Source organism: Syngnathoides biaculeatus, chromosome 11, assembly GCF_019802595.1.
Source record: "Syngnathoides biaculeatus isolate LvHL_M chromosome 11, ASM1980259v1, whole genome shotgun sequence".
NCBI lineage: Eukaryota > Metazoa > Chordata > Actinopteri > Syngnathiformes > Syngnathidae > Syngnathoides > Syngnathoides biaculeatus.
Window position 1 is genome coordinate 11,363,319 of NC_084650.1, and position 20,088 is coordinate 11,383,406.

Sequence of the window (20,088 nt, forward strand, 5' to 3'; positions counted from 1 at the left end):
ACATGTAAGATTAGTGTGAGCTCATGACCGTAACATGCATGTTAAGTGCTTGTAAAATGTCTTTTTTTCTCTGCATGACCTCAAAAGCGGGGGCCAAGGAGAAATGTGGTCAATTACCATGCTGTAATTTCAAAGGTTTTTAATGATGCAGTCCAGAACGCCGTAATCCGAGAGGAACACTGCGACTTTGCCCACGTGCACACAAGCGTGCAAATGTTGAACCTGCGCATATTTGCGGTTTGCTGTTTTGAAATGAATTCAGTAGCTTCATTTCGACAAAAAGTGGGCCGTAGTTTACTTAAAGGCCAAGTGTCATGCCTATAAAAACCCATTCCAAAATAGATATTGGAATGAAAAATACATATAACATTATTCGCTTTAATGTCTATACGAAAATATAAATATGAGCGGAGAGCGCGTCATTCATGCGCAATGTTGCAGAAGTGTCATTCGACGACATCCAAGTGGTCACCATATTGGCTGTATCTTCTGTCCGTGACATCACACTGGTACATTCGCCATTGACAACACGCTGTGCCACCTGCTATGGGAGACCAACACGCCCCTTCTGACGCGGAAGCTCTTTTCGAAGAAGAGAACCTCTCACAACCGAGTGACGTGACCGGGGCAATATTACCCTATCGTTTTGAGCCATATTTAGATGATATGCGGATCATGGCCAAACCACCTCCCCGTCCGATCCACCTCCAGCGGTGATAAAAACAACTCCGCCCATGAGCGACGACAACGCCGCGGCCAAACCGCCTCCCTGTCTGATCCACCTCCGCGGCGGAGATGAGCCTTCAGTGGCTGCTGGACGTAAGCCTTCCGATGTCCACATCGACACATTTCGCACGCTGACTTACGGATTACGTCCCCCCTCCCCCTCCAATGATTGTTTTTTTTTTTTTTTTTTAGTAGCTGTATACACACCTACCTGTCATTTGGAACCCACGAAGCTCTCGTCCTTTGAACCCGTGCAACCCATTTTTCACGACGAACCGGGTCTTTTGGAAAAGTATGAAGAGCGAATCTATCTTCCCGAGTGTTCGAGCAATATCCGGCAAAACAACAAGCCGGCATTTTGGCTAACACGAAGGAACAACGAGCTACCTTCCGGCAGGTAAAACTAGCATAAACATACGGGCAGTGAAACTCGGTTCTTATGTAAATTAGCCCCAGTTTTACATGAAAGTGGTCTTCTCTGACGCATTTTTGGAACGAGGCAGATAACATTTTCATGGTTTAGTTTCAAACCTGATGGGTGGGCAGGAACCCCGAAGACCCCAAAGTTTGTATGCAAGCTGGTAAAAAAAGTTCAACCTTCCTTCCATCTATCCCTGTTGGCTTAGTAAAAACTGCGTAGGCAAGTGAAACCTCCTCTCTGTATCTGCATTTGCTTCGTTCTCTACATTAACACACAACGCTGATGAGATTTTGCATGCAAGGCAAAAAGATATAAAGGAATTTTAAAAAAAGGGAAAACAGCAGTTTGGAAAAATAATTTCTGCTTCAACGGGAAGGCCATTAGTCATCCAGACATCAGTGAACATTAAATCTTTCCCCGGGAGAGGCGGATGGAAGCGCCATCACTCCTAAAAACATTTTCCTCCACAAATGTTATGACAACCATGTCATCTTTCAGCTTGTTTTTAATACCACAAAGTCTTAAATATTGTTGTTGTTTTTTTTTTTCTTTTTCAGTCTCTCTGTGCGGCCTTTACCATTTCTCTGCTTTTGTCCCCGACAACTTTCCCTCCCACAAATAAATACCTGCTATGCCTCCATTAGGAACACCTTCAAACAATTCAGATGAGCCATTTTAGGAATAGCATGACAGAAATTTGCTGGCAATTTATTCATTTATGTATTTTTAAATATATCTCCAGTTACGGCACAGTGGATCAGCTGGTAAAGCGCTAGCCCCATCGTTCTGAGGACCCGGCTTCAATCCCGACCCCGCCTGTGTGGAGTTTGCACGTTCTCCCCGTGCCTGCGTGGGTTTTCTCCGGGTACTCCGGTTTCCTCCCGCATCCCAAAAACATGCAACATTAATTGGACACTCTAAATTGCCCCGAGGCGTGATTGTTTGTCTCGATGTGCCCTGCGATTGGCTGGCAACCAGTTCAGGGTGTACCCCGCCTCCTACCCGTTGACAGCTGGGATAGGCTCCAGCACTGAGGATAAGCAGCAAAGAAAATCGATGGATGGATGGATCTATCTCAAGTTGCGTTGAAAACGAAATTAAAAAAGATTGTGATCGAGAAATGTAGAGAAAATTATGTCAGGACGAATTTGTGTAGGTTGTTGGAACATAACACAAAGCAATCGTGATCACTCTTTACGTCTCCAAAACTTGAATTCATCAGAGATATTTTTTTTTGTACCTCATTAGGTGCTGCTCATTTTGTAAGCAACAGAATTCTAGTATGCAAAAAAAAGTGGTCTCATAATTGAGCCTTGTGGCACACCCAACCGACTGTATGTTTTGCGTACCCATCCGTTTTCTTTAGTCCTCGTCACGGGCGAAGTGGAAGCCCTCCCAGACTACTGTGAACGAGAGGCGAGTTCGGAACCCAGATTCTCAGAGCTGCGAGGCCAACTAACTAACCACGAGGCCCCACCGCACCGCCCGGGAAAACAAATCACAAGACGGAAAAAGAGATGAACGGGATGAGGAATTTGGAGTGGAATGAAAGTCACTAAATGGATGTGATACGCTGGATGCGTGATGACGAAGCTCAATTAGTAACACACAAGCAGAAATATACAAAGAATAAGTTATGAAGAGGAATCCGAAGACTCGACCGAGAGCGCTCCGTGTGATTGGTGTAATGTTAGCCCGTGCGACCTCCCCGAGCGCTCAACGGGGGAAATGACCGCCACACTCTGGTGAATTTGCGCCAGTTAGCCGCCACGGCGACCGCGGATGTCGTCGGATCGGGTGTCCTTTAATCAGGCTGCGGGCGTCCTCTCAGGTAATGCCGGGAAACACGAGGAGGTGTGCGCATCCATGCGCTCGATTGGAAATTACACTTGGCATCGTTATGATTTATTCCAACATGAGCTCACCGAAGTAGAGTGAAAAGGAAGCGTCCTGCGAGCCGTGGAATAATTCACATGAATTTAGTAGAATTTTGTACAAAAGGTAATATAGTCAGAAGTACATTTAAATGTTTGGATGTAGTTAAAAAACCGGCCTACAGAGCGCACCTGGTTATAAGCCTCACCCAGTAGATTTGTTGAGGAAATACCATTAGATGGGCCGTAGCTGTGTAAAAGCCGCAAGTGCCCACATTGAAACGCAAGATATTTACAAAGAAAGAGGGTACACAAAGAGTTTCACGCTAGCGCCGCCGTGCTCACAGGGCCGGTTAAAGAAAAAAAAAAAAACATACTGGTAAAAGTAACACGCTAGCGCAGCGCTAACAGGGCTGCCCTGGAAATACCATTTTGTACATACATATATACGCCGCATCTGTGTAAAAGCCGCAAGTGAAAACATTGAAAGACGAGATATTTACAAAAAAAAAAGACGGTACACAGAGAGTTTTACACTAGCGCTGGAGTGCTAACGCTGACGCTAGTGCCGTGCTAACAGGGCCGGTTAAAAAAAACAAAACACACACACTGGTAAAAATCACTAAGACATGGCAGTAACATGCTAGCAGAGCGCTCACAGGGCCGGACCGGTAAAAGTCACTTCCTCGGCACGTGTATTCCACCGGTCTCACCCTTACCTTTTCCGCTCGAGCGCCCCCTTGCGGCTTTTATAAAAAAAAATGCACAAATTATCCGCATCACCGCATGAACCGCAGGGTTGAAGGCGTGTGAAAAAAGTTGCTCGCGGCTCAGAGGCCGGAAATTATGGTATGTTTCTCGGGTGTGTTGTTCTTTTGCACATAATTTGGTTATCCAGTTATGAATATAAAATTTACGTAAAGATTATCTTGGAGTGTACATTTGACGCTGTTGTGTTGTGAATTGTCCCTTTTTTTTGTTCTCATCTGTGTTTTTTCTTGGATCCTTGGCATGGTGTCAAATTGGTGGCACGGAGGCCAGATCCAACCGATCACATGATCAAATGTATTTATTATGTTCTGGTGTAACAAAATTGAGATATTTGCAAGCATTTTTGTGTTCCGGATCCTCCTTGGAAAAGAAGTGTAATACTCGAAAAACATGTTTTTATAGGCTTCTGATTTCACAAAGTGGTGAATGAACAATGTGTTGTGTGCACCGTGTGTAATTCCAGTTTACGAGGTCGTCTTTCATTTCCACGCCTTGACGGAGGTCAAAACGAGGAAAAATGAGTTTGCCGCTCCTGCTTGAGGGGGTGCGGTCAGATGGGCCTCGCACCTGGGAGCAATTGCTAATGGGCTCCCGGTCTCAAACGCAGCATGCACGCAACCAGCAGGCCCGAGCGATCCTTTTCTCTTCTTTGCAGCCATTTTTGCATTCTGTCTCGCTCCAGCAATATTTTGGAAGGTTTCCTTTTTTTTGGGATTTTTGCTCCCGGTTCATCTGAGTTTCGATGTGTTGCTCCCCGTTCCCATCATTGTAAGCCATTTTTTTGTGTGGTCTTTTTGTTGTGGCGCTTTTGTTTGCTCTCGCCTTGCACCAACTTTTTTGCAGTTAGTTGCTTCCTTCGTGTTGGGCAGCACCTTTTGTGACTCAGTTTTGATACATTTTTTTTCTTGGTATTAAACTGGGCGGCACGGTGGATCAGCTGGTAAAGCGGTGTCCTCGCGGTTCTGAGGTCCCCGGTTCAATCCCAGAACCGCCTGTGTGGAGTTTGCATGTTCTCCCCGTGCCTGCGTGGGTTTTGTCCGGGCACTCCGGTTTCCTCCCACATTCCAAAAACATGCAACATTAATTGAACACTCTAAATTGCGCATTGGTGTGATTGTGAGTGCGGCTGTTTGTCTCCATGTGCCATGCGATTGGCTGGCGACCAGTTCAGGGTGTGCCCCGCCTCCTGCCCGTTGACGGCCGGGATGGGATCGAGCACGCCCCGTGACCCTCGTGAGGATAAGCGGTGGAGAAAATGGATGGATGTTTTTGTTTGTTACTTTAGTTCATAATTACTTATTTCAATTAACACGTGAATCATACATACTGTATGGTCTGTTCCTGCTTTGGGGGTCCAACCCTGTCTTGAATCATAACCAGCGCCCTAAATTTGGAACTTAAATGCTGTCAATATTAAGTTGAGGACACCTGACAGATGTAATATACAGGGAACATTATTATTATTATTATTATTATTGTCCTTGGGTGTCTGTGCTACGCAAATTGAACAATGCATTAATTTCAAGTATTGCTGTGAAAACAAAAGAAAGCTGGCTGAAGTTTTAAGGTTTCCTGACATCTTGCATTTTTGGGGTGGGGGTGGGGGGGGGGATTGAGACTTGTATCCCAAAAAGCTAAATTGCAAACCAGAATTAGCCGAATTGTGGTGAAGTGTTTGCCATTTTCTAGTTTTGATGTCCATCCTTCCATTTTCTTTGGCGCTTATCCTCACGAGGGTCACGGGGAGTCCTGGAGCCTATCCCGGCTGTCAACGGGCAGGAGGCGGGGTAACACTCTGAACTGGTCGTCAGCCAATCGCAGGGCACCTGGAGACAGACAAACAGCCGCGCTCACAATCACACCTAGGGGCAATTTAGCGTGTCCAATTAATGGTGCCTGTTTTTGGGATGTGGGAGGAAACCGAGAGAACCCACCCACGCAGGCACGGGGAGACCATGCAAACTCCACACGGGCGGGGTCCGGGATTAGAACCCGGGACCTCAGAAGTGTGAGGCCAACTTTTTCCAGCTGCTCCACTGTGCCGCCCTTTGATCTCCAATAGGATTTTCATGCTAATTTACTGGACATGAAGATGAAATTAGGATTACCATATCGCAATTAACAATGAACGAATTGTTGCTGGTCTGCAAATAATACTACATAATAATTTGCAGTTGCTTCAACTGGTTTTGGGTGGGGGACCTCTGGTTGAAAATACATACAGTGACACCAAATGACAAATACTAAACACAAAGGGAAAACGAAAAGATCCGGAGGTGATTCATGATGACACAAAGCAAAGTGCCTATCGCAAGAAAAAAAACATCCCATGAAATATTCATAAATAGTCAGTCTCGTCGGCCAAATGAACTTGCCATTTGTTCCACCGTTTTTCACCCAAATGCTTTTGGAAGCATTTGGAGTAACTCGTTTGCTACAGACGGCGCAGATCTGTTTAACAATGTTGATTTAAAAATGCTTACAATGGAGATTAAGTTTTTAGAAGATAAATGTTGTTTTTTTTTTTCCCACAGTCCTTCTGGATCATTTCCAAGATAAAGGCTTATGAATGATACACAGAAATTGAAACGGCAAACCTTTGAAACAGTGAGTGCCGCTTCCCGCTGTGTTTAATTTCGCAATTATCCAAGCTTTCGGGTACGGCGTTAGGATTTTGTCTCGTTCTAGCAGAGGTGTCATATTTGTTTTCATTGTTGGCTTCAACATATTTATAGTTGCCTTCACGGGGCCGCCGAGGTTATGGAGGTCAAATGGGATACGAGTGACCCGACGTATGGGGCAAAAAATTTGAGATATGAGCACAAAAGTCTTCGAGCTGGTGAATGCTACTCTCGGTTGAGAAAATGAAGAGAATCACATCATAGGTATACACATTTCCTATATATATATATATACTGTCTATATAACATATATATCCGTGTATTTAGTTTTGTTGAAGCTTGCACTACTTTCATACTTGCACAAAATGTGAAACACCATAGATGAGCTAACGAATAGCATTTATATGGCGGAGATATACCGTAATTCCCGGCCTACAGAGCGTACCTGGTTACAAGCCTCACCGAGTACGTTTGTAAAGGAAATACCATTTGGTACATACATACGCCCACATTGCAACACGAGATATTTACAAGGATGGTCCACAGAGAGTTTAACGCTAGTGCCGCTGCGCTAATGCTAACAGGGCCGTTTAAAAAAAAAAAAAACACCGGTAAAAATCACGGAGTCACAGCAGTAACAGGCTAGCGCAGCACTAACAGGGCCGGACCGGTAAAAGTCACTTCCTCGGCACATATATTCCGCTGGTCTCACGCTTACCTTTTCCACTCGAGTGCCCACTTGTGGCCATTAGAAAAAATGCACAAATGAGCTGCATCACCGCATACACTGCAGGGTTGAAAGTGTGTGAAAAAAGTTGTGGCTTATAGCCCGGATATTACGGTATATTTTTAAACAATGTACTGTAAATATGAACACAAACAATGCAGCATCATAAGAAAATACTCACAAGCATATATTTCTCCTTTGGGAAAAAAAATGACTAATGTGTTCATTTGAATTCTTTCTCAGGCCACGTAAAATGACATGGAGTGTCAGATCTGGCCCTGGGGCCACGAGTTTGACACCGGCATACTTGACGTCATTTCGACACTTGCGCCTTTTACGTCAAATCTTTTGGTGTTAATCACTCGCGGGAATGTGTCAGACTTTACACACGTTCTGAACTTTCCCTTTGAGCGCAATGGAAGGCGGATCGACGAGACGCGCCAAAAGTTGCCTCTCGCCCAAAAAGTGTCCGACGCGGATGGTAAAAATGCTCTCCCCGCCACTGCCATCGCTCCCAAATGAAAACCTCTTGGTGTGGCTTTCTCCTCTTGTCAGAGGCTCAGCGCTGGCGCTCGCAATCTGTCATTATTTTTCAAAAACACATTCGCATGCCACAGGAAGCAACCGCTTTATGGGGAAACATGGTCTCAATTTTTGGAAAACCCAAACGCTACGAGTACCGTGGCACCGCCACGGTACAGTCTGTGTGGCCAAGTCGAAGACCATTGTTCTGACGCAGTAAAAGCTACCCGTGTGGTTTGTACCTGGACGCGTGCCGACGAAAAATCCCCCGTCCTCGCCGTGGACGTCTGGCTCGGGGAAAGAATGAGTAATGGTCTCACTTCTCCGAGCATTGTTACGATATTAAGACGTACGTGTTTACCTCGGCAAATAGTCGCGCAATCGCTGCTAATTTGACAGCTCGGCTTAACGGGCGTACGGCTGGCTCGGCCTCGCGTTGGAGAGTGACGGCAAACGGGGAGAAGAGAAGCTGGAAGGCAGCCCGTTTCTGAACCGTGGAACACTTTGGACCCGACTCGTCTGGATCAATGATATTTTTTTCCCACGGAAAGGCTATCCCAACACGACCAAACCGCACATTTACGGGTCGATTAGTGCCTCACTTGTTGCTTGAAGCTCGGAACCAGATGTTGGATCCGGCCAATGGCAAAAACTAATAAATTTCAGGGAGTATGTAATCGAGAAAAAGTTTTACATTTGTACTTGTCCTTTTTTTTTTTTTTTCTGTCCTTGCCACTTATTTAGGGAGGAGTAAAGCCAAACGATACATACCGTACATAGACCAGATACGTGGGTCTTGGGGAAAATATCATCGCTACTTGCGTGATGTTTTGTCCATTTTTGTGTCTGGGCTATTTGTCACTCTTTGGTGCATCTCTGTCTTGTATCAAAAGGATCCACCCAATTGGAACCCTGTTAAACCAGTCCGGTCTCCACTCTGCTCCCTGAATGGTGAGTCACATTAAGTAAACCTCGGCCGAATCCCAAATGTCTGGACGTAAGTGAGCCATCACGGACTCGGGAACCGCCCTGGTACAAAAACCTTAACGTTAGAATGAGTCGCATGAGAATTCTATCGGTTTGGTTGTAACTCTGCCCAGGATCGGTACCGTTAGACGCTTGCTAGTAGGTTATGAACGCGCGTTACAGTCAAACCGTTACGTAGGGTATGCTTCGACTCTAACCGAGCAACGCAAATGACATACTCAGCGTTGTTTGGCTACAGGGTTAGCGTTAGGCTACAGGGTTAGCCTGTTGGGTGAGGTTTGGGGTAAGGTTTAGGTCAGGTGTTTTGTGTCCTACGTACAATGGAAACAATGGCACACTGAATGCAACCTTCCCGCCTTCCCCGATGTTAGCTCCCATTCGAAAATCACAATCCTGACTGGCATGACCCGAATTGAACAGGCGAGTACAGCATACTTTGGATTGAACGACGTAAAGGAATGTAGAAATGGGACGGGACAATTTTCCATTTCCAGTGTCTGACGCTGTAGTTGTTCACTGGCAAAACTTTTGCGCTAGCTTTTTACGACCTTTACAAATGTCGGGGGTAAAAGTAAAAAAAGTAAGTATGCGTAAGTAAAATACAGATTCCTAAGAAATAAAATCATTTCCAGGAAGACAGTAAGCCTACTTCCCACCACTGAGAAAACGTATGGATGTAATTCTCGAGTTGAGTTTTCTGGCTCTAAAAAAAGTCAAAGTATAGTCAGAGTTCACCGTGGGGAGTCCTGAGGCTCCGGCGGTCCTGCTCTGCCTCTACAATCCGTCATGAACTTTGGGCTCGTGTAAATTCTTTGCCATTCCACATGTATACTTTGCATTAAGTATAGATCTGCCCCGCAAGGCAAAGAGAAATGTGGGCATTCCATCACCGCCCACGGGATTCTCGACATATCACAGTTTTTTAATACAGGCCAGAAATGTATTTCACCGGGCACGATCGAGCAGACGCATCGGCCAAGATGAATGAATTTTATTTTTAAGAACAGAATTGTGGGAAATGTCCGACGTGCACGGGTGACGCGAGTACGCCCCCCCCCCCCCCGGACCCGCGCCGCATCTGGTGCCGACACGTTTAGATTGATGACAATGCGACCGCAGCCTTGATTACGCTCGCAGCGAACCGCCATCCTAAAATTGCTCGGCGTAAGTAACCCAGGTCGTTTTACACCGCAGCGGAGCTCGCGAGACCGAAAGGGGACATGCGCCATCTTGGCGGGGAACAAAATCAAAGAGTTGATGGATTTGAAATTGAGGATTACGTGGAAATTTTACATTAAAAAGGACAAATTGCTTAAGTTACAAAAGGGGATCGTGGCGAGGCATCGTGTGATGACCACGCTAAGCCAACGAAGCTTATCAGTATTAACGCATTGGATCATATTTGCAGAGTTAAGCGAGCGACTCCTCAGTCCAGCTGGCATCTTGGGCCCTCCTGACTGCTTCATTGTGTCTGCCGCATGGCACCGATGAGAACGCGAGCCATCGACTCGCTGTGAGGCATCTGCCAAACATTTGAGCAGCCTCTCAAATTCACTCAGGCAAAAAGTCGAGAAATCGACCCTTTTATTTTTTATTTTTTGTCAAAGAAAAATGGAAAAAAAATCCCCCTGAAGTCCACAAAAAAGAAATATTATTTTTCTTCGGTGCAGACAGTCGCTCCAGATTTTTTTCTTCTGATTAAATCTCTTTGGGAACAAAATAGAAAACACCGCAGCGTTGAGTCAAGATTTACTGAGTGCGAAACTGTCACGCTGTATTCGCGCTTAATTCTTAACACGGAGTTTAAGCACGCAAAAAAATATGAAAATGAATTGAAGTCCGCACGCCAAGGGCAAGCGTAAGCTGCCACCCACGCTCACTTTGGCGCACTTTTCGCACATCGTTAAGTCAGTCAGATCCCGTCCATCAATTCTCGTGATGTTTTACTCCCTTGCGCTCTTCATTGTGACCGAAAAAAAAACAACAAAAAAAAAAAACTGCTAAAACGCAGAACTGAACACAGCACGCAAACGCTCCAATTCTAAACTCGCAAAGTCGATAGATTGCATCAATAATTAGAGTGGGCGGTGAGACAGAAAAAGGAGCGAACCAGGGATCGTGTAACCATTGATTAAGACTCAGCAAGATACCAAAAAATCCAATATTTTCTCAAATTAATAGCTGGAATAGATACCTTATTTTGGTGTAATCAGTGTTTTATCCACTTAATAAAAATGTGCGCCTTGCCTCAAATAGAAGCCTCTGTTTTTCCGAGGGGGTGAAAAAAAAACGTCAAAAAAAAGTCAACTGTAATTATCTCAGTTGGTCGATGATTTTTATCTTCAATTAAGCGTTAGCTGCTGATCCAAGAACAAAAAAGGTTCAAATCTCGCCGGCTGCCTTTTGGCGCTCGTGTAGCTTTTCATAGTAGTACATTTACACTTCACAGTACTGTGTTATCCATCCATCCGTTTTCTTTGCCGTTTATCCTCACGAGGGTCACGGGCAGGAGGCGGGGTACACCCCAAACTGGTCGCCAGCCAATCGCAGGGCACATCGAGACAAACAGCCGCACTCATAATCGCACCTACTGACAAGTTAATGTTGGATGTTTTTTGGGATGTGGGAGGAAACTGGAGTGTCCGGAGAAAACCCACGCAGGCACGGGGAGGACATGAAAACTCCAGACAGGCGGGTCCGGGATTGAACCCTGGACCTCAGAACTGTGAGGCCAACGCTTTACCGGCTGCTCCACCGTGCCGCCCAGTACTGTGTTAATATAGGCAAATGTAAAGATTTTTGGGTGTTAGGATTTTATTTTTGCTGCAGGTTTTGGTTCCTATTCGGCAGAAATAGAAGCGGTTTACTGTATTATTAATTGGCCTTTCCCTGGATAGATGCCTGCTCCCTCTGCAGTTGAGTGAACGTCCCAGGACACAATGCGTATATCCGCATATGGGCCTAGAGTGGAAACAATGTTTAATATTTCACGTCGGGCCGCCCACAACATGCTGATTAATTCCAACGCACCTCCACATTCCAGATGAAACGAAAGAAGAGTTTAGGTGTCGGCCTGGTTTTATTTATTCCACTAGATGTCAGTAAATCCCGCTTAGCAGGCCTTGCTGCGTTCCAACCCCAAGCGACACACCCTGCGGCTCAGCAATTAGTTGTTCATTTTTCACATTTATTCAAAGCGACGCTGGAAATAATTGGCTTTGACGATTACGTAGTGAAACACGGACCGTGATCGACGGCGTGCCCGAGTCACGGTTTGGACGCCCTTCGCCCAAATCCGCGCGCTATGTAGGGCACTGGCAGAGCTTATCTCTCGTATTTATCCGCCACTGATCCGCTGTAGCTTTGCCTGGAAGCTGTAGCCTAAGCAGGAATTCAGAGTTGTGACAAGGTTTATGTTGGCTCAACCGCCTGAAACCGGAGCCCGGGCCCCGCAATGCAGTCAAATAAATCACGTAAAGAGCGGAACGCCGCGTAGAAACGCAAACAAATAGCTTTGCGCAAAAGAGTGTTTCCGATAACGTGTTATTGCTCGCCAAGAGGGGAGGCCGGACACCCGCTTAAAGAGAGCTCGATCGCTGCGACGACACATTCGAGGAAGCTCGTGTCCCCCGCAATTTGAAATGCACGTCAGATACATTTAAAGTCAATTTATAGTCCAAAAAAAAAACAAGACACAGACTTGAAGACTGTGTTGTTTGGTGTCATTATGCGGTCAAAAGATTTCATTCAGACATTTGAAGCGCCGTCATGCGAGACAGCCCGTTCCTTCCCTCCAGCGTTTGAACAATGGCCGCTTTTCGGGGGCTCGTGCGACGAACGGCGGCGAAATCCAAGACAGACGAGACGGCAGACAGCTGGAAATGTTGATGAAGCTCTCGAAAGACTTTGCCAACATTTTTTTTTTCGCTCGTCTATCACATGTGGCGAGATACAAGCGAGGAGGGAGGCTGATGAACATTGTGGCGAAAAACAAACAAAAAAAAACCTTTGATGCGTTCAGTTGCATTTATGTCAAAGTCGTACAGAAACACTCGAACACCACACTTGGGTATTGGATATGTTTATGTAAGACAGGCAGCACAGTGGCCTAGTGGTAATGATGCCGACCTCACAATTTGATGTCCTGGGTTAGAATCTGTGTGGAGTTTGGATCTTCCCCCGGCTTCCTGCCACCGTCCAAAAAGATGCATGTTTGGCGCGTTTGAAAATTCAAAATTATGCGTGAATGTTCGTGTGGATGGGTGTTTCTCTATATATGTGCCACGCAAATGGCTGGCGACCAGTCAGGGGTGTACCAAAGTTAGCTGTGATGGGCTCCAGTTCCTTCAAGGCGAGCGCTGCAGAAAACGGGTGAATTGATAAGCCGTGTACTGCGCAATGGGTGTGCAACAGAGCTCAGTTTTCATCCCACTATTTTTTTTCCATCCTACGATGTCAAAACTAGCGTTGTCAATTGTAAGTGTGTAGTAATATGATGAGATGATTTATACATTCAGATGCACCCACAGTCATAAAGGGGACTATAAAACTATAACTTCAGTGTAGTCTGTGACAAAAAGGAGTTTGAATTCCCAAAGGTAGATGAACATGTTTTTATGAGCTTTGAATGTCAGTAATTTATTGCTTGTCTAAATGTGCATTTAAAATTGGCTGGCGACCAACCCACGGTGTAACCCGTTTCATGCCCTGTCAGTTGCGATAGGCTCCGATTCATCTGTGGGGAAAAAATGGATGGATGGATAAACCACGCACAGTATAATAATGTGTGTGCCACAAGGCTCAATCCCGAGGCCACACATTTTACTTACCGGAATGGGGTGAAACTATCATGGATTTTTCATTTGCAAATCTCGATTTTGGGACATTCCGTGTTATTTTGATTTTCATTCAGTATAACTTAATTTAAGAAGAGCTGGACTAACATTGTTTATTAGGTGAGAATGTGAATGTTGTTTTTGTCTGACTGGCGATAGGAGTATATGGACCGCCAGCCATATTTTACCCACGCCCGTAAAAGTGAAAGATAATCACGACTTTGATTTATAGAGTGTACTGTAGCTTTCAAGGGACTTGCAAAGCTCGTATCTTGAGCATTTACACATGGTATAAAAGCAAAGACAGATATTTGTGTTTTTATGTTCCAAAATGTCACCCACGTATTTTTCAGAGGAAAAAAAAAACCCCACCATCATAAACACCGCCTAATGTTAATAATTTATATATGCAATAAAACATAGAACCCTATTGAGGACAAATAATTGGATTGCCATTTCAAACAGTTCAAATTGAGCTATTTTATTGTCGGGACACAAAAAAAAAAAAAAAACCCAAACAAAAAAACCCTAAAATTCAAGTCAAGCTTGTCAACATTTTCCATTGGAGACACAAATCAGTCAGTTGAGGTTGAATTCTACGAGGCTTTACATAAAATATGTGCTTTTGCGGAATATTTTTGTCCCACAAGATGGCTGCCGCTTCATAGCAGGAATGTTTGTGTTTGGGTTGGAAAGGGCCATTTTTTCGAGTCCTCCCACATATTCTTCATCCCCCGCCGGCCGGCTCGTCCTCGTTTTTTTTTTTTTTTTTTTTTACCTTCCCGAACCTCCAGAGAGACGAAAACCAACTCGGTTGTCTCCGCTCGTCCTGCAAGGTTACTGAAATTCACGCGGGTGATACAACCCAGCCTGCGATAAACGACGACGGCGTTCCGGCACCAAAGCGCAAGGCTGGAACCGGTTATGAAGTCACATGGTCGAAATGCATTCAGAGGAGGAAACAGGTGGTCCGCGCCGTGAACGCCTCCCAGGAAAGGAAGAGCCGCTTCACATTTTCAGCCAGCCTCCTCCTTTGTTCCCCCTCATTTATCTTGACTTTCAACATCAAATCGGCATCTGCGCAGTCCGGTTCGCCCGTGTTTTTATGATTTCATTCATATCCCCTGCTCTTCCGCACAAACTCTCAACATATCAGCGTTGAAGAATGATAAAAAAAAACAAAAAAACAAAAAAAACCTTCAATTGAATTTTCTTTTCATGCTGTAAGGATGCAAATAGCAAGTTTTTCTTTTGGTTTTTAAAATTCATTTTTACAAAACATCTTTAAATCTACAGTCGTTTGTGTGCGGACAATAAAAGTTAATTGAGAGTTCAAATGTTTTTTTTTTTAAACTCAATCGTGTAAATGAGGGGTGTCAAACTCGTTTTTCTCGCGGGCCACATTATAGTTCCGGTTTTCCCCTCAGAGGGCCGTTACGACTGTGAAACAATACAAATATTTAATCGTCTCATCATATATAGATCATCAATTTATGAACTAGTTATGGAATCAAAAATCAAGGGTAATGTTTTTTTTTTTTTTTTTAACTATTCATGTTCGGGGAAAAAATGCTTGTAATATCTCAACTTTATCTATTATGATATATAACAATTTAGAATAATTTTGATCCAGATTTTTACAAGAATCATGGAAATTGACACTCTGGATTTGGCTTCGCGGGCCAAAGAAAATCATGTGGCGGGCCGGGTCTGGCCCCCGAACCCTGAGTTTGACACCTGTGGTGTAAATGATTTGTAGGCAGGATGTCCAATACGTTTAAAATGACAAGAATGGAAAATATTAGAGACTGAAATATAAAATCAAACAAAGGTTTCAGTGAACAAATTTTCTTGGTGATATTGTTTGATTGAGTTGCATTTTAAATGATCTTCGGCCATGTTGGCAATTTCCTTTTTGCTGTTTAATTCAATATACGTTTTAAAAATGCTAAATGATTTATTTACTAAAATATACTATTTCACATTTATATTCCTCATTATTTGCGTTTTATGAGCGAATTATGTTAAATTGTAGCCAACCGCAGGGCACATCGCGACCAACCATCACCCCGAGGGAAAATTTGGAGTGTCCGATTAACGTTGAGTGTTTTCGGGATGTCAAGAGGTAAACCGGAGTGCCCACCCAGAGGAAACCCACGCAGGCACGGGGACAACATGCAAACTCCACACAGGCGGGGGTCGGGATCAAACCCGGGTCCTCGGAACTGGCAGGCCAAGGTTTTACAGCTTCTCCACCGTGGCGCCGCTCTGAAAACCTGCTGGTTAGCGTGTTGGGCTCACAGTTCTGAGGACCAGGGTTTGAAATCCCGGCCCCGCCTTAACGGAGTTTGTAAATTCTCCCCGCGCCTGTGTGGCTTTTCTCCGGGCCCTCCTTTTTTTCCCTCCCACATTCCAAAAAGACGCGTTAATTAATTGCAGACTCTGAATAGCCCTGAGGTGCGACTGTTGTTCGTCCCTACATGCCCTGTGATTGGCTGACGGCCAGTTCGGCGTGTACCCTTTTGAGGATAAGCGGCTCAGATAACGGAAGGAAGGATACGTGTTTATCTGTGCTTCATGTGATCTGCAATTTTTTTTTCATAAAAACTCCCCATCTGTGGAATTCTTGCACGGTGTCGTAAGAAATGCCTCAAATTGGTTATTTTGTACAAGCCCTGCAAATAGCAACATTTATCTTTTTAATCCCTTGAATTCACCTTGACAAAGTCTCCCATTGTGTCATAATCGTTACCTTGTTTTCGAGCACATGCGCTACAGTCCAAACTGGCTCACTGGACTCATTTGTGGTTTCTCGACTTCTTGCGGGAGAGCAAATCAGCGTTCAAGCAGTCGAAAAATGCGATTCATTGAATGCGCTTTGAAAGCGGAGGGTGGGGGGTTGGGGATGAGTCTTAAACAAGGGTCTTGCGGCCTGTGCTGTCACAGACACGAACGTCGACTTTTTGTTTTCGTGTAGTTCTCGGTTCACGCCATTTGCCCCGGTCTAACTCGAAACATTCGCTCGGTCGCTGCCGGCTACCAGAGAACATAATGGCGGCCTAGATTGTTGCAAGTCACTGTAAAAGTGCACACGAGGCACATGTGGACTCGCACACACGTGCGGAGCAGAGTCAACGTCGTTCCACTTGGAAGAGCAGAAAGAAAGTCTGCAAATTCTTCTCTTGTGAGGATTCAAAGAATACTTTTGACTTTCATTGTGTACAGGAGACTCAAAGCAGCGTCGGGCGGTTAAGCAACTCGTAATTTCTCCTCAAACTTAAAGGCCAAATGTCATCCCTTTAAATATTGTAATGAAAAATACATACATAACATGATTCACTTCAATGTCTACACGAAAAAATAAATGTGAGCGGAGAGCGTGTCATCCATTCGAACAGTTGTCATTCTACGACATCCGAGTGGTCGCCGTATTGGCTGCATCCTCGCCAATGAAAACACGCGGTGCACCCTAACTATGGGAGATGAACACGCCCCTTCTGACACGGAAGCTCTTTCCGAAGAAGAGAACATCACACAACCGAGTGAAGTTACCGGGGCGATATTACGCTATTGTTTCGGGCCATATTCAGATTATGTGCGATCACGGCCAAACCGCCTCCCCGTCCGATCCACTTCCGCGGCGGCGACGAGCCACCGCGGCCTACAAGTCCGCCGACCAGGCGCCGAGCCGGGCCACTTTATGGTGTTGTTCACCGCGACCGCTGCCCGCGATGAACAACACCGCTTTATGTCGTTGTCGTCGCACGCGGCTGAGTGCAGCATTGTCACCAGCGTTCTTCAGAGCCGCCGTCGTACGTGACCCCGAAGCGCAGCCTTCGCCGAAGCCGTGACCTGCCGGGGTGGCTTATCACGGAGCCGACAAAAGTGTCATTTCCACCAAGGGATAGGGATTAAAAATATCCATCGACTAAGTTGACGCGTCGACTTTATTGCTCAGCAGCGACATTTAAGTTTTAGCGACTAATTCCTCATCGCGTTTTCTTTTTGGCATCTCGTCTTCATATTGACTCGTTTACAGCGGAATTTCAACTTGCCAGTCTGCTGTTGATGCCGTTCCAGAATCCCTCGCAAGGTGTTTACGCGCATGTACGCGGTTCCACTACTCGGCAACGTTCCACTCATAGAATTCATCAGTTGATCGAGTGGTGCGGTTCCACCAATCACAGCGGAGCAGCGTTTCGTTCTGCCAAGGGAGTCTCTCCAATCAGAAAGGCCGTTAATGACGCTCGTGTGAAACTTGCAGCTTCAGGGTCAGCCCGGCGGGTGTCGCCTTGATTGCGGTTTCACGCTGACGAGGAGCCAGCCTAATGTGAGATGTGATGCATTTTTCGTTGTCTGGAAACAGGAGACCGTTGAACTTTTACCTTTTATCTATTGAAGTAGCAAAGCCAACTGAGACCTTTGTTTGAATGTTTTGCCTACAAATACCGGTCGATGGATGATGAGTGCATGCCCGCCCTCAAGTGTCAAATTTGTTTCCTGCCTCTTTCTGAAAATGTCTTTGAGCAAGGCAATTTGCACTTCTGCCCAGCTGTGACCTAGTAGTTTGCTTCATTTGCATAATACCCACCCCCACGCAGTTTTCTGTACACAAAAGCGAGCCTTTCACTTTTAACTCTTTTAGTGGTAGCCATTTTCAAAGCGGTCTTCCTCATATTTCCAGCTGTTTTAGGCCGTTTTGTCTGATCTTTCAAAACCAAGGGACAAAAGAACCAGTTCAACCTATGAAAAAAAAACCAAAACTTTTTTTTCCAAAGGTAAAATATTAGTTTCTGGCATTCCTTGTTTTATAGTAATAGCAGTAGACCATGGGTGTTATGATCCAGCGGCACGGGGCGGACCCAAATGCAGGACTCCCGGGCAAAGGCATAATGTCCAGAGTGGTTTCATTCCAAATCAAGGTCATACACGGCGTAGCAGTTTGAGAACGCAGAGGCACACAAACGCTAGACTAGAGGCAAGGTCCAAAGGGCTTGAAACGAGGTCTGATAACTATGAGGCAAAACTTGAGAACGTGAACAAAAACAAAACTCGGCTTTGATGACTCAGACACGCTGTAACTATGAGAAGCACTACAAAACGCTTGCGTACTCACGCACTACAAAGCAGTGTCCCCACAGAGTAACACAACGCAACGAACTTGTCTTGGTCCTGCCGGTCCTTGTCCTGGCTGTGCCGGTCCCTGACACGGCACACACCAGCACCTGCACCTCGGATACAAACGGGACTCCTCGTACGGTCTGGCCTTTGCCAGATCGTTGCCTCATGCCTCGTTCCTGACCTCCCGTGTACCGACCCCCGCCTGCCCACCGACCTGCCTCTCACGCCTGACGTCCTTGTTACTGCCCGTGGACTGCCTGCTTGATCCCCAACACTGGACTGAACAAAAAAACGTTTCCTGAACCGCCTCCACGTCTCCCGAGTCGTGCATTTGGGTGCGACCCCGTGTTCTGGTCGTGACAGAACTGGCAAATGCCGATGAGCTTTTTGTGGGACAAAAATGTCAAGCGGAGCCATCTAAAATGAAGAAACACGGAATAAGCATTGACTATCAACGCTCACAATCTCACTAGTCGTATGTGTGGCGTGGGAGTTTTGCTCATGACATTGGAAAATAGTCTGAATAGTATCAAAATGTTGGGGTTTTTTGGTGCTATTTGCTAGTAAAATTCTCACGGAAAGATGTTTTCCATTTCTGCCGCTCGGCCTCCGCCCATCCCGCAACATTATCAGGAATGTCCATCTGAACATCAAGCAATACGTTACATTCATAACACTTTTCCTTCCCAGTTCTCCTCTGATCTATGTTTGGAATGCAATCTTCAATGTTCCGTAGCAGATGATATCGGCCTCCCAAAAGGCTCCGATAACAACCTGCGGCTGCAACGCTCCAACAAATACATAAAAATCAAGCGCAATGTTGACGAGCGACTGTGCGTGTTTGCCGTACTTGATCATGCGAGTCAGCTGTCTCGTACCTTTTTGACTCCGACGAGTTTTTTTTTCTTCTTCACCAGCGGCCCGTTGCACATCTTTTTCGAGACATCAAATGGTCCTAACGAAGCCCGTGGGGGGTACGTACTCCGCCGCGTGCTGGTGTCATGTGAAGGAGGTTTGCAAAAGTCATCTATCCAGAATGTGAAATCAAACACACGCATCTCATCTCCCTCCTGGAAGACCCCCTGCCCCTATTCTGTTTGATCTGAAGGGAAAGCAACACGACGTCACCTTTGACCTAAGAAAAGAGCACACGTGGTTACTGGTAGACCCCCGAGCCGGTCTAGATGTTCCGTTGGGTTTATTGTGTTCAAAAACAGATGTATTGGATGATAATGATGTCACACGTTTTTGGAGGCATTGAGCAAGGCCTTCTCGACTGGCCTGAACACTGACGGAAGCAGAACCGAAATTCTAATCTGGTTTTTCCCCGAATTATCTGTACTCTGCTGGTGAAAAAAGAAATCATCCATTTTCTATGGTGCTTTTTAGTTGGAGCCTATCCCAGCTGACTTTGGCCAAGTGGTGTGGGATGTTCAAATCTAATTGTTCAAACAACATCCATGTCATTTTGACCACGTTGTAG

At 45.5% G+C, this 20,088-nt stretch overlaps 1 protein-coding gene across 1 annotated transcript in view; it reads left to right on the plus strand.

Moving 5' to 3' along the window:
* Positions 1-4,345: 4,345 nt before the first annotated feature.
* The window catches only part of slit3 (slit homolog 3 (Drosophila)), a 307,110-nt gene continuing 291,367 nt past the window's right edge, over positions 4,346-20,088 (plus strand). The window contains exons 1-2 of the mRNA XM_061834519.1: positions 4,346-4,560; positions 6,327-6,399. The gene's annotated coding sequence lies outside the window, so the exon portion shown is untranslated. The remainder of the gene's footprint in view (positions 4,561-6,326; positions 6,400-20,088) is intronic.